The 14,879-nt window shown below is 42.8% G+C and overlaps 2 non-coding genes across 2 annotated transcripts; both read left to right on the top strand.

The window, feature by feature from the left end:
* Positions 1-579: 579 nt before the first annotated feature.
* LOC132214042 (small nucleolar RNA SNORA74) lies at positions 580-782 on the top strand. Its single transcript, XR_009448142.1, has one exon. It is a non-coding gene; the product is annotated as a small nucleolar RNA SNORA74 (small nucleolar RNA).
* A 2,779-nt stretch (positions 783-3,561) lies between these two features.
* Positions 3,562-3,665, top strand: LOC132214013 (U6 spliceosomal RNA). The gene has a single exon (XR_009448118.1). It is a non-coding gene; the product is annotated as a U6 spliceosomal RNA (small nuclear RNA).
* The last annotated feature ends 11,214 nt before the right edge of the window (positions 3,666-14,879 follow it).

Here is a 14,879-nt window from a genome sequence, read left to right as displayed (position 1 = left end):
GGTGGCAGATGGGGGCTGTGCATTGGGGATGTGGTGAGGCAGATGGGCGCTGGGTGTGCGGGGTGTGGGGTGGCAGGTGGGTGGCGTGTGGGGAGTAGGGGGTAAGGTTGGTGGTGACAGGTAGGGGAGGGAGAAGAGGGCATAGGGGGGATAAATGGTGATAGAAGGAGACTTGACCTGAAGCCAGTGAGCACACAATGCGATATACAAATGATGCATTATAGAATTGCACACCTGACCTATGCAATTTTATTAATGAATGTCACCCAAATAAGGTTGATTAAAAATAAATAAAAGGTGGGTCTTTTGAGGTTGATTAGGTTATGAGGGTGGAGCCCTCGTGAATAGGATTAATACCCTTTTCAAAGATATCCCATGCTAGACTTATCAGGAGATGCTTTTATATGTTATATAAATGTCTAACCACTATTTTGTACACTTGAAACTAATATTGAATGTCATCCCTAATTGAAAAAAATTAAAGAAGTAATTTTTAATAAAAATGAAAATGCAAATCAGAGTGATCTTTAAAAAATATAAATCAGATCATTACACTCTGTGCCTAAAAGCCTTAAGTGCTCCAGCAGGGGTCAGCTCTCCAGACAGAATCATGCCTGTGAGGGTGTTACACTGCTGGGAGAGGAATGCCCTGTCTTCTTCCTCCAGTAGCTCCCTTCACTGCTCTGGTGATGTGTGGCACTGGTGCAGGGCAGAACTGTGCTTCCTTGAGAGTGAGCTAAGCATCACTTTGGCTGCTTAGTTATAGTGTGGGAGCAGACACACAGAAAATAAATTTAAGCCTTAAAAGTTCTCACAGCATTTCAACCCTCCAAACGGACCTCTATCCTCCCTTCCCTACACTCCAGCCAGCCTGGCTCACCCAGCCTTGAGGAAAGAAGGCAGGGACAGTGCTGCCCGGGAAGCCAGTGAGCATGCATCTGGTCGGAAGTCTGGAGAGAGCTCCAGTTCTCTTAGGACAGAAATGGAGGGATGAATCTGCTGAAATCAGCCACCCATGAGGGGATTCTACTTTTCACTACGTGATGGCTGGATTGCACCTGCATGATGCCACCATGCTCTCGCTCCCCTGTGGGGATCCATGAGTCATCTACAACAGGAAGCAGCTCTCTGGCCTTTGAGAATCCACAGACCTTCTGCAAAGCCCTTAAGCTCACACAGCTGATCTCAGACTACAGATTCCAGACACCTTCAATCCTGGGAAGCAGCCTCTTTTGACTTTTTCATTCTCCTCCTACAAACAATGCCAGGTCTGCGTCTTCTGTACACTGCTCAAGGATGTGTGAGGACCCAGGGGGTGGCAGCTGGACCTGATATCCCCTGGGACATTTGCTGAGTGGCCTCAGACCCAACACTGACACTGAGCTTGAACCTGCATCCATCTGGTGAGCACCACTCACCTCTACCTGGGGACTCCCTGAGAACCTCCCTCATGCAACTTGAGTGCTTCCAGAGACTCTTTCATTAACTGAGACAAACAGGCACCCGGCCGATGGAGGCAGACAGGGAGGCAGAACATGGTGTGCTCTGGGGCTTTTGCTGACCTGCCCCCAGGCTCAATGCTAGTCAAAGCCAGCTTTGGTGCCCTGCTTGGACCTTCCTGTGCTCACTGGGCCTTAGCAGAGGCTGTCACAAATTGTGAATTGCTTTGTAGATGCAAAGAGATTGCCCTGGGAGAGTCACATCAAGCATCTGACATTGTTCAGCACCAGAGTCCCTCCCAGGAAGCCCCAGGAACAACAAGCCGATAGCCAGCTTCAGAGCACATCAGAGAAGGATACAATTAGCCTCAGAAGCGGCAGATCCAAAGAGAGATCTAGGAAGGCACCAGACCCCGCTGAGATAAATTGCGCTCCATGTGGTCAACACCTGTCAGCAGCTCATACACTACACTGTAGGCAGGGTACACTGTGGTCACAGCCAACTAGCCTGAGCATCGAATCACTACATGAATGGGCCAACAGCCATCAAGAATCAACTGCCACAGGAAGGTTCACATAACACACACGGGACATCCCTGGAGCACTCAACTCAGATGAACAAGAAGAAATTGCCACTGGGTTCCACAGGACTCCTACTACACGAAGCCACACTACCAAGACCTGGATTTTAATACAAAGAAAGAAACACACAGAGGCAGCCAAAATGCAAAGAAACATGCCCCAAATTTAAGAACAGGGGACACATCCAGAAAAAATGCTAAACAAAGTGAGGCAAGCAATATTTCAGATAGTTAATTTAAGTTAGGTGAAGAATGGATGAAATCATTGGGAACTTGAAAACTGATAGTAGGCATGAAAAAGAACATTTAAGCCATATAAAAGATCCAGTCAGAAATAAAGAGTAAAATCTTTGAAATGAAGAATACACTAGAGAAAATAAATAATTTGATTAAGGAGAGAATCAAATTAGTGATTTGGAAGACAAGGTCACAGAAGACAAAAGCAGCAAAAAGAAAAAAGAACTTTTAAAAATGAGGAATGTTTAGGGGACTTTTGGGACAACATGACACATTAACAACAACCACATTATAGGAGTACAAGGACAAAAGAAAGGTTAAGGGACTACACCATATTAAAAGAAATAATGACCGAACACTTCCCTAACCTGGTGAAGGAAGAGACACACGTCCAGGAAGCACAGAGTCCCAAACAAGATGAACCCAAAAAGGCTTGACACCAGGACACATCATCATGACAATGACAAAGATTAAAGACAGGACATCTTAAAAGCAACAAAAGAAAGACGGTCAGTTACCTACAAGGGAGCTCCCATAAGACTGTCAGCTTATTTCTCTACAAAAACATACCAGGCCAGTAGGGATTGGCACAAAATATTCAAAATAATGACAAGCTAGGACCTTCAACCAAGACTACTTTACCCAGTAAGGCTGTCATTTAAAATTGATGGAGAAATAAAGAGCTTCCCAGACAAGAAACAGCAAAAGAAGTGTGTTACCACCAAACCATTAGTATAAGAACTATCGAGAAGGAATAAAAGGGAAACAGAGTTAAAAGAATAAAACATATCTACAAATAATCACTTTAAATGTAAGTGGCTTGACTGCTGCAATTAAAAGACATGGTAGCTGAATCGATAAGAAATCAAGAACCATATATATGCAGTCAACAAGAGACCTATCTCAGAATGAAAGACATACAGACAAAAAGCAAGGGGATGGCAAAAGGTATTTCATGCAAATACAAATGAGAAATATGCCGGGGAGGTAAACCTAGAGCTGACAAAACAGACTTTAAAACAAAGGCTATATTGAGCGATAAGAATGGACACCACAGGATGATAAAGAGAGCAATCCAACAAGAGGATATAACCCTTGCAAACATGTATTTCTTCAACATAAGAGCAAGTAAATGTGTAAATCAAATCCTGATGTACATAAATGGAGAGTTCAACAATAATACAGACGTAGTAGGGGATTTGAACAATCCCACTGGCATCAATGGCTGGATCTTCTGCACAGAAAATCAAGAAGCAAAGAGTGGCCTGGTGCTGGACTCTGCAGCAGCAGCAGCAGCAGCAGCAGCAGCAGCAGCAGCACATATAGTAAACCTGGAATGATGCAGAGGAGATTAGGGTGGCCCCTGCGCAAGGGTGACACTCAAATCAGTGAAGCGTTCCCTTCCCCCTAGCGTGTGACATGCTCCCCTGGCTCCCCTAGGCTCCCCTGGCTCCCCTGGGCTGGGGCCCCTGCGGGTGGGGGTGGAGGGAGATGGGCGGGGGCTGGAGGGGGAGGGAGACGGGCGGGGGCTGGGGGTGAGGGAGAAGGTGGGGGGGAGACTTGGGCCCTGACTTCCTCCTGGGCTGGGGTCCCTGTGGGTGGGGGCGGAGGGAGATGGGCAGGGGCTGGGGGGGGAGGGAGATGGGCGGGGGCTGGGGGGGGAGGGAGAAGGTGGGGGGGAAGACTTGTGCGCTGCCTCACCCTTGCACAGGGCGGCCTCACACCTAGTCTTTAAAAAAAAAAAAAAGAGTGGACTGAAATAACACAATAGATCAAATGGATTTAATTGGTATCTTCAGAGCATTTTCACCCTGAAGCAGTAGAATATACATTCTTTTTAAGTGGACGTGCAACATTATCTAGATAGACCACATGTTAGGGCACAAAAACAGTCTCAGTAAATTTAAGAAGATTGAAATCATATCAAGAATCTTTTCTGATCATAACTGTATAAAACTAGAAGTCAATTAGAAAAAACTGACCTACAAGTGATCTATTACTGAATTGTACACACCTAAAACCACCCATGCCCCAATAAATTTATTAACAGAGATAAAAGCAATGAAAAGCAAAAATGAATAAATAAATAAAAATTTGGGGATACATGGTGGTGAGAATTGCATGTCAATATACTTGATGTATACTTAAATGTGGTTAAAACTCTAAATCTTATATTTATTTGACCACAATAAAAATTAGTAATTATAGGATTAAAAAGAAAAAGAAAAAACTATAAAACACAGAAAGTCTTGGAGGCTAATTAACATGTTACTAAACAATGAATAGATAACAATGAGATCAAGGAAATAATGAAATAATACCTTGAAACACATGGAAATGAGAACACAACAATCCTAACGCTATGGAGCACAGGATAAGCAGTCCTAAGAGGAAAATTCCTAACATTACAGGCCTACCTCAAGAAACAAGAAAAATCTGAAATACATCATCTAACTTGACACTTAGAGGAACTAGTGCAAAAGAAAAACAAAGACACCATAAAGTGAGAAGAATAAAGAAAATAATAAAGATCAGAGCAGAAATAAACAAAGCAGTAAAAAACAAACATGAGATCAATGAAGCTAAGGCCATTGTGTGTCAGTGGTTAGAGATGTGGTCCACGGAACAAAGGATCATGCGTTCGATTCCCAGTCAAAGGCATGTACCTGTGTTGCAGGTTCACCCCTGCCACCTGTTGAGGTGTACATGTGTGTGAGACAACCATTTGATGTGTGTGTCTCACACTGATCTCTCTCTCTCTCTCTCTCTCTCTCTCTCTCTCTCTCTCTCTCTCTTCCCCTCTCTTTCTCCCTTCTTACCTCCCTCCCTCCCTCCCTCCCACATCTCTAAAAAAAAAAATTCATTGGACAATATATACTAGGTGAGAATTAAAAGAAAAAATAACTTCTCAACAAACGCAGGTGCTGGACTGGATGGCTTCACAGTGCATTTCATCAAACAGTCAGAGAAGAACTAGCACCTGTTCTCCTCAAACTCATCCAAAACACTCAAGACAGGGGAAGCCTCCCAAGCTCATTTTATGCGTCCAGCATTCTCCTAATCCCAAACCAGAATAAGACTTTATAAAGAAAAAAAATTATAGGCTAATATCCCTGATGAATGTAGATGCTAAAATCCTCAACAAAATATTGGCAAACTGGATCCAGTAATACATTTAAAAGATTACACATCAGGATGAAGTGGGATTTATTCCAGGGATGCAAGCTTGGTACAGTATCTACACATAAAAAACACGATACGTCGTAAACAAAATAAAGAATCAAATTCACATGATTACAACAATAGACGCAGAAAGCATTCACCAAAACACAACACCTATTCATTATAACAACTCTCAGTGAAAATGTGAATAAAGGGAATTCACCTGAACATAATAAAGATCATGAAGAAAGAAGAAAGAAAGAAAGAAAGAAAGAAAGAAAGAAAGAAAGAAAGAGAAAGAAAGAAAGAAAGAAAGAAAGAAAGAAAGAAAGAAAGAAAGAAAGAAAGAAAGAAAGAATGAAGTGGAAGAAAGAAAGAATGAAGTGGAAGAAAGAAAGAAAGAAAGAAAGAATGAAAGAAAGAAAGAAAGAAAGAAAGAAAGAAGGAAGTGGAAGAAAGAAGAAAGTGAAAGAAAGGAAGGAAAGACAGGAAGAAGTTGAAGAAGATACAAATTAATAAAAGCACATACGGTGTTCAAAGATAGGAAGAATTAACAACGTTCAAATGCCCAATGACCTAATTCAGAGAGCTACAACAAATATCACAAAAATTTATATGGAAGTACAAAAAACACACAAAAAACACCAAAAAACCCAACACACACACACACACACACACACACACACAAACAAAACAAACAAAATAAAACCAAACCAATAGAGTAATCTTGAGAAAGAAGAACAAAGTGGGAGGAATCATGCTACCTGATAACAAACTATACTATGAGGCCATAGTAATAAATATAGTATGGTACTGGCATAAAACAGACATAAAGATCTGTGGAACAGAACAAAAAGTCCAGAAATAAACCCATACATTTATGGTCAATTAATATTTGACAAAGGACACAAGAATATACAATGTGGTAAAGATAGTCCACTCAAAAAATGCTATTGGGAAAATTGGGCACATAAGTGGAAAAATAAATGACTGCAGACTACCTTCTTACACCATATTGAAGAATAAACGCAGAATGGATTAAAAACTTGAAAGTGACATTTGAAACCGTAAAACTTCTAGATGAAAATAAAGGCAATAAATTTTCATAGAAATATTTTTTATTCTGATATATCTATTTGGGCAACAGAAGCAAAAGAAAAACTAAACAAATGGGACTACATCAATCTGAAAAGTTGTTGCACAGCAAAGGAAACCACCAAGAAAATGAAAAGACAACCCAATGATGGGGAGAACATATTTGCCAATGATACATCTGATAAGGGTTCAATATCCAAAATTTATGAAGAACTTAAAAAACTCAACATCATAACAAAATTAAACAATCCAATTTAAAAATGAGCAAAGAACCTAAACAGACACCTCTCCAGCGAGGACCTGCAGATGATTATTACACAAAAAGATGCTGAGCATCACTAGTCATTACAGAAATGGAAATTAAAGTCACAGTGAGGTATCACCTCCCATCTGTCAGAATGGCTATCATCAATAAATCAATAAACATCAAGTGCTGGTGAATATGTGGAGAAAAGAGAACTCTCGTGTACTCTTGGTGGGAATGCAGATTGGTGCAACCACTGTGGTAAGCAGTATGAAGTTACCTCAAAAATTAAAAATAGAACTGCTTTATGACCTAACATTTCCACTTCTGAGAATATCTCTGCAGAAACCTGAAACACTGATCGGAAAGGATATATGCAATGCTATGTTCACTGCAGCATTACTTACAATAGCAAAGATTTCACAGCAGCCCAAGTGCCCAGCAGCAGATAAGTGGAGAAAAGGCTGTGGTACATTAACACAACGGAATACGACTCACCCACACACACAAAAAGGAAATGAAGGAAATCTTACCTTTGACAACAGCATGGATGGAGCCGGTGAGTATTATGCTAAGTGAAGTGAAGTAAGCCAGTCAGAGAAATACAAGTTCCTTATGGTTTCACTTATATGTGGAATCTAATGAACAAAATAAACTACAATCAAAATAGAAACAGACTCATAGGTGCAGAAAACTGACTGAATACTGTCAGAGGGGAGGAGGTTGGGGGACTAGGGGGAAAAGGTGAAGGGATTAAGCAAAGAAAAGACTTACAGACACAGACAGCAGTTTGGTGATTATCACAGAGAGAGGGGTGTGTGTAGAAGAGGGCTTAGAAAGGATAAATTGTGATGGAAGGAGACCTGACCTGGGGTAAGAGGGGAGGGAGGTGAGATACATAATTCAACATACAGGTGATGTATTACAGAACTGTATACCTGAAAGCTACATGATTTCATTACCAATCTCACCCCAATATATTCAATTTAGAAAAATAGGCCATTGTGGCACATGCTACAACCTGGATGGACCCTGAAGACATGATGCTCAATGAAATAAGCCAGTCACAAAAGGACAAATAGTGTGTGATCCCACTCACATGAGGTCCCTAGAGCCATCAGAGTCATAGAGGTAAGATGGAGGGTACCAGTAATGGGGGAGTGGATGCAGAGTTGTTGTTTAGTGGGGACAGAGCTTCAGTTGGAGAAGATGAGAACAGTGATGGAGCCGATGGTGGTAACGGCAGCACCACAATATGATTGTTAAGTTGAGTTAAGGACCACTTAACAGCACTGGACTGTGCTCTGAAAAATAGTTAAAATGGTAAATTTCATTGTGTATATATTACTGTGATAATAATATACCAAAAAAAAAAAAATAGAAGGCTCTGTCCTGGGTGTGGGAGAATCAGGTAGAGCTGTTTTCTATCGGCCCTACATGGGCAGTTGGGTCACTGTCAATATCCTGCTGTGAGATTTTTGTAAGATATTATTGAGAGAAACCAGGTCAGATTCCATGGGCTACCTCTGTGTTCTCTCTTATAAATAATGGAATCTACAATTATATTTTTAAAAGGTTAAAAACTAAAAGGGGTGACAACCAGATTTGGTTGTCTTGCCCCAGGGAATCTGGTCCAGCAGGTCCAGTTGGGGTCGGGGCTGAGTATAAGGAATTGCCCACAGGAACTGGTGGTCAGTGGGATTGAGGGCCACCATCCAGACCAGTGACCTACACAGCTAAGTTCTCATCCCATCATGAAGCTTCCACAGCTTTTAATACAGCTGCTGTGTCTCAGCCACCTCTAATGCGATCACTCTGGGGAACAGCTCCTTCACTGTGCCACCTGGTTTCTTAAGGGAGCTTCAAACCTTTTAACCATCTCACAAAACACAACACAGGTAGTGCAATCCTCCCACAGTTACCCTCTGCTTCATTAAACCACATCCACCAAGTGACAAGGATGGGCCTTTTGTGCCATTCCAGGAACGCTGGGCCAGGTCTCGTCGACAGAGCAGATTCACTTCTCCGTGCCTTGGTTGGGACCTCGGTACAGGGCCCAGGAGTGACGCAACCCAAGGACAAGGATGAAGGAAGGCAGCATTGTCCTTGGAAGCAGGTGCCTTTTAATCATCTACAGATCTCAACTGTAGAAAAGATACCTATGCCCTGTTAAAGGTCAGGAAAGATAAATAGTTTTTCTCTTTGTACTCAACAGAGTGGTGCTCAAAATGAACTAAAAATAATACCCTGTCTTCATATGCTCTCTCCTTCCTTAGATGGCTCCAATTTTCCTGTCAACTTGAATGCGAGATGGAAGAAGTAATGCTGGTGGATGAAATCAACACATCCCTATTTTAAGGGGTGAAACGTAGATGAGAGACGGAGTGTCACTCATTAAAGGTTTGGTACTTACTCTGTGGTCAAGTAGGGAGTTTGTAATTGTCCATCCAAACCTGTACCATTAGGGTAACAATGTAGGGCTGTCATGAAGGCCTTTTCAGTGTCTTTACCCCATAAAATCTTGCTCTTTTTGGTCCATGATGTGGGCCAGGGAGCCACCAAAGCTCATCCTCTGCACGCAGTGACTCAGGGCTCCAGGGCTCCCCTGGCTTGTGGATTTAGCTGGCAATGAGCACAGCTCAATGGTGTAGAGGTCGGACAGACGAGTGGTGTCAGGATGGCCTGGGAGCAGCCACTCATGGCTATCCTTGCCTCTGGCCAGAGCTCATTCACATGGTGACAGAGGCTCAGAAATGCAGAACAGCACAAACTCCTTGCTACTTGGCACACAGGGCAGCACACTCACCCTCTTGTTCCTTTACCTGTGCAGCCAGCCAACTCAGTCACCTTCAGGAAGAACATCCAGAAAGAATAATAAAATGAAAGTACCTCATGCCAATCCACATAGCACTTCCAAGTACTAAGAGTAAAAACTCACTGTCCATGCATTTCTACAGAAAGGCTACTTGCTGTCCAGACCCATATTCTTGCTCTTTCTTCTTCTTCTCAAAAGAAGAAAACACATAATTCTGGAGCCATCGAGATGGAGCAGATCAATGGCCAGCTGTCCACCCAGTGATGTCAACCATGGTCTCAGAGAGAATAGTATCTGCGGACTCCAGAGAGAGAAGCAGTGGGCTGAGTGGGGAGAGAATTGAGAACTTGACCAGTGACCAGCACGGTGGTGAGCTGATTTGTCTTGAAGGCAGTGAGTCTTAGCACTGCTCTGTGCGCAGGACGGGAATGACTCAGAGAGGACTGGACCGGGGGCCTGTTGGAGCCAGAGTGGCGGCTGCCCTGGACCCTCCCCCCTTCTCCCCTGTCCGGGCCCTGGACTCCAAAGTATTGTGGTGACTCCTGATTATTTTTCTTCTTTTTCTCTTGCCAGTTTTCCTTGAAAACCATCCTGTTATATGAAGCTTCCACACAGCTCATGAGTGGAGAGGAGTGTAAGGTTCTGAGAGAACCAGAGCTTCTAGCAGAAGAACCAGTAAGGTGGCTGAAATCCAGGGAGAGAGGAGCTGTGGGTGAGCTGGACCCGCACAGAGCACACCCTGGAGGCCAGCATAGGCTCTGCGCATGCTGATGCTGAGGTCACCCCCAGAGCTGCTGAGACACAAGTGACTCTGAACTTCATATGCTCCACAGCCTTACACAGGGGGCTCTCACCTCTGACACTCCATGGTGGGAAGACAGACTGTGGAGCCCCGTCCAGCAGGGGCAGCACATCCATCACCAGCCTCATGTGAAGTCTGGAAGGAGAAAGGATCTGCATGTGAACAGGCACAGGGCTCAAGTGCAAGGGGCCAGGGCAGTAGAGCCCCAGCCTGCAGACCCACCACACCCTGCACTTTAGTTCCAAGTACAAGCTCTTTTTTGCAATGGTAACAATTGTAGATTTGACTTTGAAGAAAAATTAACCCAAATTACATTAGAGATTTCAATTTTGGTTTGTCACATCTTCAGTACATGTTAGCTGAACCCATTGTGGTAGTCATTTCACAATGTAGGTGAATCAAACCATCCTTTTGTCTGCCTTAAACTTATACAGTGGTGTATATTGATTATTTCTCAATAAAGCTGGGAAAAATAAACAGTGCCTTAATAAACAGGAAAAAAGTGGTTATAGATGCAGTAGAATGAAAACACCATAACTAAGAGAAAACAAATCAGGATACACACATTAGAAATAGTATCATCTTGCCCTGGAGGCGTGCTCACTGGTTGAGCCTTGATCTATGAACCAGGAGGTCATACATGGAGTTCCTGTCAGAGTGCATGGGTCTCCATCCTTAGTAGGGGGCATGTAGGATGCAGGTGATGAATGATTCGTTCTCATCATTCATATTACTACCTCTCTCTCTCCCTCTCCTTTCCTCTCTGAAGTCAATACAACATATATTAATATAAATGAATTAATAGTATCACCTCAAAAAGGTATCTAGATATATAAATGTACAAAAGACAAAAGGAAATACTTTGAAATGTTGACAGTGGTTAACCTTGGATAGTGGAAAGAAGTGATTTCCTTTACTTTATACTATTATTTTTAAAATTCTAATGATCCTATACTATTTTGATAATGAAAAAAATCTTCTAAAAAACATTTAAGTAACTTTTTTTGGTGTAAAATGCAGTTTGCATCCATGTTCAGTGACCATCCACTTATCTTTGAGAAGCTTAAAAAGTGCTTTGGGTTGTGAAATATCCTTTAAAATGCATTCTTGCACTCCAACAGCTCCTGAATGAGAACACTGGGCTTTGGAGATGCTGGGTCTGCTTGGAAAAAATAATGAGCAGGGGTTGGAGGCGCGGTAGGGGATGGGGCGGGTCAGCAACCCTGAAGAGAGGCTCTTAGGCAGGATGCTTCAGGGTCCACAGCTCAGGCTGTAGTTGAAGAATTCCTCATTGGAAGGCTGATATCTAGAGTAAAGTTTCAGATTTGATAAACTTAGGACATGAGCCACAGTAACTTTTTTTAAAACGGTTTTTGCCGTTCTTATTGCAAAATCTATATATATAAAAGGCTAATGTGCTAAGGATTCCACCACCTGACCACTCGCTATGAAGAGCACTGACCACCAGGGGCAGACGTTCAATACTGGAGCTGCTGTGACCTGAACTGGCCATTTACAGAGGAAGGGCACTGCGCACCCAGAGTCCACAAGCAACACTCCGCTTTTCCCAAGTGGGACACAGGCCCCGCCACGAACCCATGGCACAAAGCCCACAGGCCAGCCCAGCACAGAAATGGTGGCTGTGGGCACCAGGTAATGATGTCACATAGTAATGCCAGGCTTCCTCTCCCTAGCGACTAGCCTCCTTGGAGTTTCTTCACCCATTTGCTTTATAGCCAGGTGCAAACATTTTACACTTTAACCAAATGTCTTTGAAGTGTTTTCATGTGCCTCATTTCATTTGATCCTCACTGAAGTCCCAGAATAGGTAGAGAGGAGACTTGGTAGAATCCTGTTTTTATTTTATTAGCCAGAAAATGGAGGTTTAGAATGTTTTAAAAATTGACCCAACTGAAAAGAAGCAAGAAATGGTAGAACCTGAACATGACTTCAGGTTTTCTCACTGCACGGAATATAGTCAAACAGGGCTATAGTTAAATATTTCTCCCTTTGTTATCTATGCATGATCCACAATAATAATCTACTTTCATATTGGTATTTATGCTGTTTTGCTGGCAATATCCTAAAAAAGAAATTGGGGCACTTCACTAGGCTGGAAAAAGTTTACCTAATCAGAAAGCAGGTCTAAGTAAGCGAATATATATATATATATATATATATATATATATATATATATATATATATATATATATATAAAATCACTGCCGCCAGTTGCATGTGTTTCCATCTGTCATTGTTGATCGTGAATTTGGTATACACTTCTATTATTGAGAAAGGGCAAATAGTGATCTTACAATATTTCTTCTAATTAATTTCCTTTCAATGTGCACGAATTCATGCACTGGGAATCTAGTAATTAAATAATACTATCAAGACTCCTAAGAGAAACATATATATACAGAAAAGATTTTTAAAGGATTCAGATCTCCGAAGTCACAGCTCTATGGTTCTAACCTCAACTGGGTCTATAGAGGCTGACAGAAAAAATAGAATGAGCACTTGCCCTGGGTTCTCATTTGATCTCTGCTATTAATAGCTTGTGGTCTTGGGGATTTCACTTACCCTTTCTGGGTCTCCTAGCTGCATCTATAGGATGAGGGTAAAATTAGACCTCTTAAATAAGGTTTCTACAAACGCTTCAAAAAATAATTGTAGGTTCAGATTTCTACAATGTTCCTAAATATCTCAGCAATAATAAACTTTTCCTTGTTTTAAACTTTGTGGTACAAAACTTCACAAAAATGTAAACACAGTTTTATAATACTACTCATTTCAAAAATATACAATCTCTATAAAACTTATCCTATAACATTTTGGTAGATACTATTAAACATTTCTTAGTAAATGTACTATAACCCAAATTCGTAAATTTAGCATTATCTTTTTAAAACATCAATTGCATATTCTTTGTATTGTTGTGAAAAGGCTCAGAAAATACAGATGTGTTGAGCACTATATGTCACTTGTATTAAAATTCAACAAGTAACTTTCCAGGTATGGAAAACTTCAGCTGAAGCCAATTTTGGGGGTGTAAAAATCAACTCTTGTAAACATCAAATTAAAATGTGGCTGTATTTTCTGCCTTAAAAGTTAAAAAACATAAGAGTTGTTATTTAACTCACTCAAATGGTTTGTGAAGCTGAAATACTTCCATGTAAGGTCTGCCCCATCCTGACATTAGTTTAGTGCAAGGACTGAGAGCCACATGTCACCTATTCTCTCCAGTGAGGAAGGGAGCTGTGTGTGAATCATTCCTGCCACTAAGCCCCTCGGACAGCCAGCCGCTAGGCAGCAAGGATGCCAGCCTCAGCTCACAGGTGGGAGAAGTGCTGCCATCTCTCTCAGAACACTTCCAATTTCCGCCCGAGAAGGACAGGCCCTACCAGCCAAGACCAAGTCAGGCCACTGCTGGGCTCTAAGTAAAGACTGACGATTGTCTCTACCTCTTATTTCTTCTGAGACCAAACCAACCAACCTCCCATGCAACCAACCAACCTCCCACCCAACCAACCAACCACCCACAACCAACCACAATTTAATCATCATCCTTGCACTGAAGCCACTGCTGAATAAACACCAAGTTGTATATGGGCTCACGTGGTGACTACCCTCCAAGACACATATTCCCAGGCCTGCCCCTGCCCATTTTTTTTCCCTCAGCTCGACTCTCCACCCTCCCCCGCTCACCCCCCCCCACACACACACCCTATTTGACCAGGTTGTTAACTTTCTAGGGACTACAGATCTGTCTTGTCCACTGGCTTGAGACACAAGCCCCAGAGAAGCAGGACACCTCACTGCCTGGCTTAATAGACAGGGGGCCCTGCTGGGGTCTGGCTGGAACTCTGTCCCCAGCTGCCACCTGTCAGCTCAGCAGCCACAACTCCTCCAGGTTCAGGGAGCACATGTAACCTGCCCCACAATGACAGGAGACCAGACCACACTGGGGCTATTGGTCTCTCACTGGGGCTCTTGGTCCCAGGTTGCAACTTGATGGAACCTCTCCACTCTCCTGCTTTCTCCCAGGAGCCAGGGGCTGGCCAAGTCCCACCCTTCGTGAAAGTGACTCCTTGGCTGCCCCCACAGAGCAAGGCCCAGGGGAACCCCAATCCTCCAAGCGTTTTAAATACCTGACAAGCCCAAGTTCACCCTTGGAATGAGCCCTTCCCGCCCACAACAGCCACTACCCCGTGGGACACTCCAAGTCCCAGCACCTGGGACAGCCATGGGCAAACTATGGCCCGTGGGTAGGATTTGGCCAGTGTGAAATAATAAAACTAAAAAAAAAAAAAAAGACCGCACCATTTCATGTAATGATGTTTACTTTGAATTTATATTAGTTCACACAAACACTCCATCCATGCTTTTCTTCCGGCCCGCCAAGAACCCATTGTGGCCCTCAAATCAAAAAGTTTGCCCACCCCTGTTCTAGAGACAACTGCCTTTCCAGCTCACTTGAGTGGAGAAGGTCAGGAGGCCAGGA

The sequence above is a fragment of the Myotis daubentonii genome, chromosome 12 (assembly GCF_963259705.1).
Source record: "Myotis daubentonii chromosome 12, mMyoDau2.1, whole genome shotgun sequence".
NCBI lineage: Eukaryota > Metazoa > Chordata > Mammalia > Chiroptera > Vespertilionidae > Myotis > Myotis daubentonii.
The sequence above is the reverse complement of the archived record's forward strand: the minus strand, read 5'-3'. Positions and strand labels throughout refer to the sequence as shown.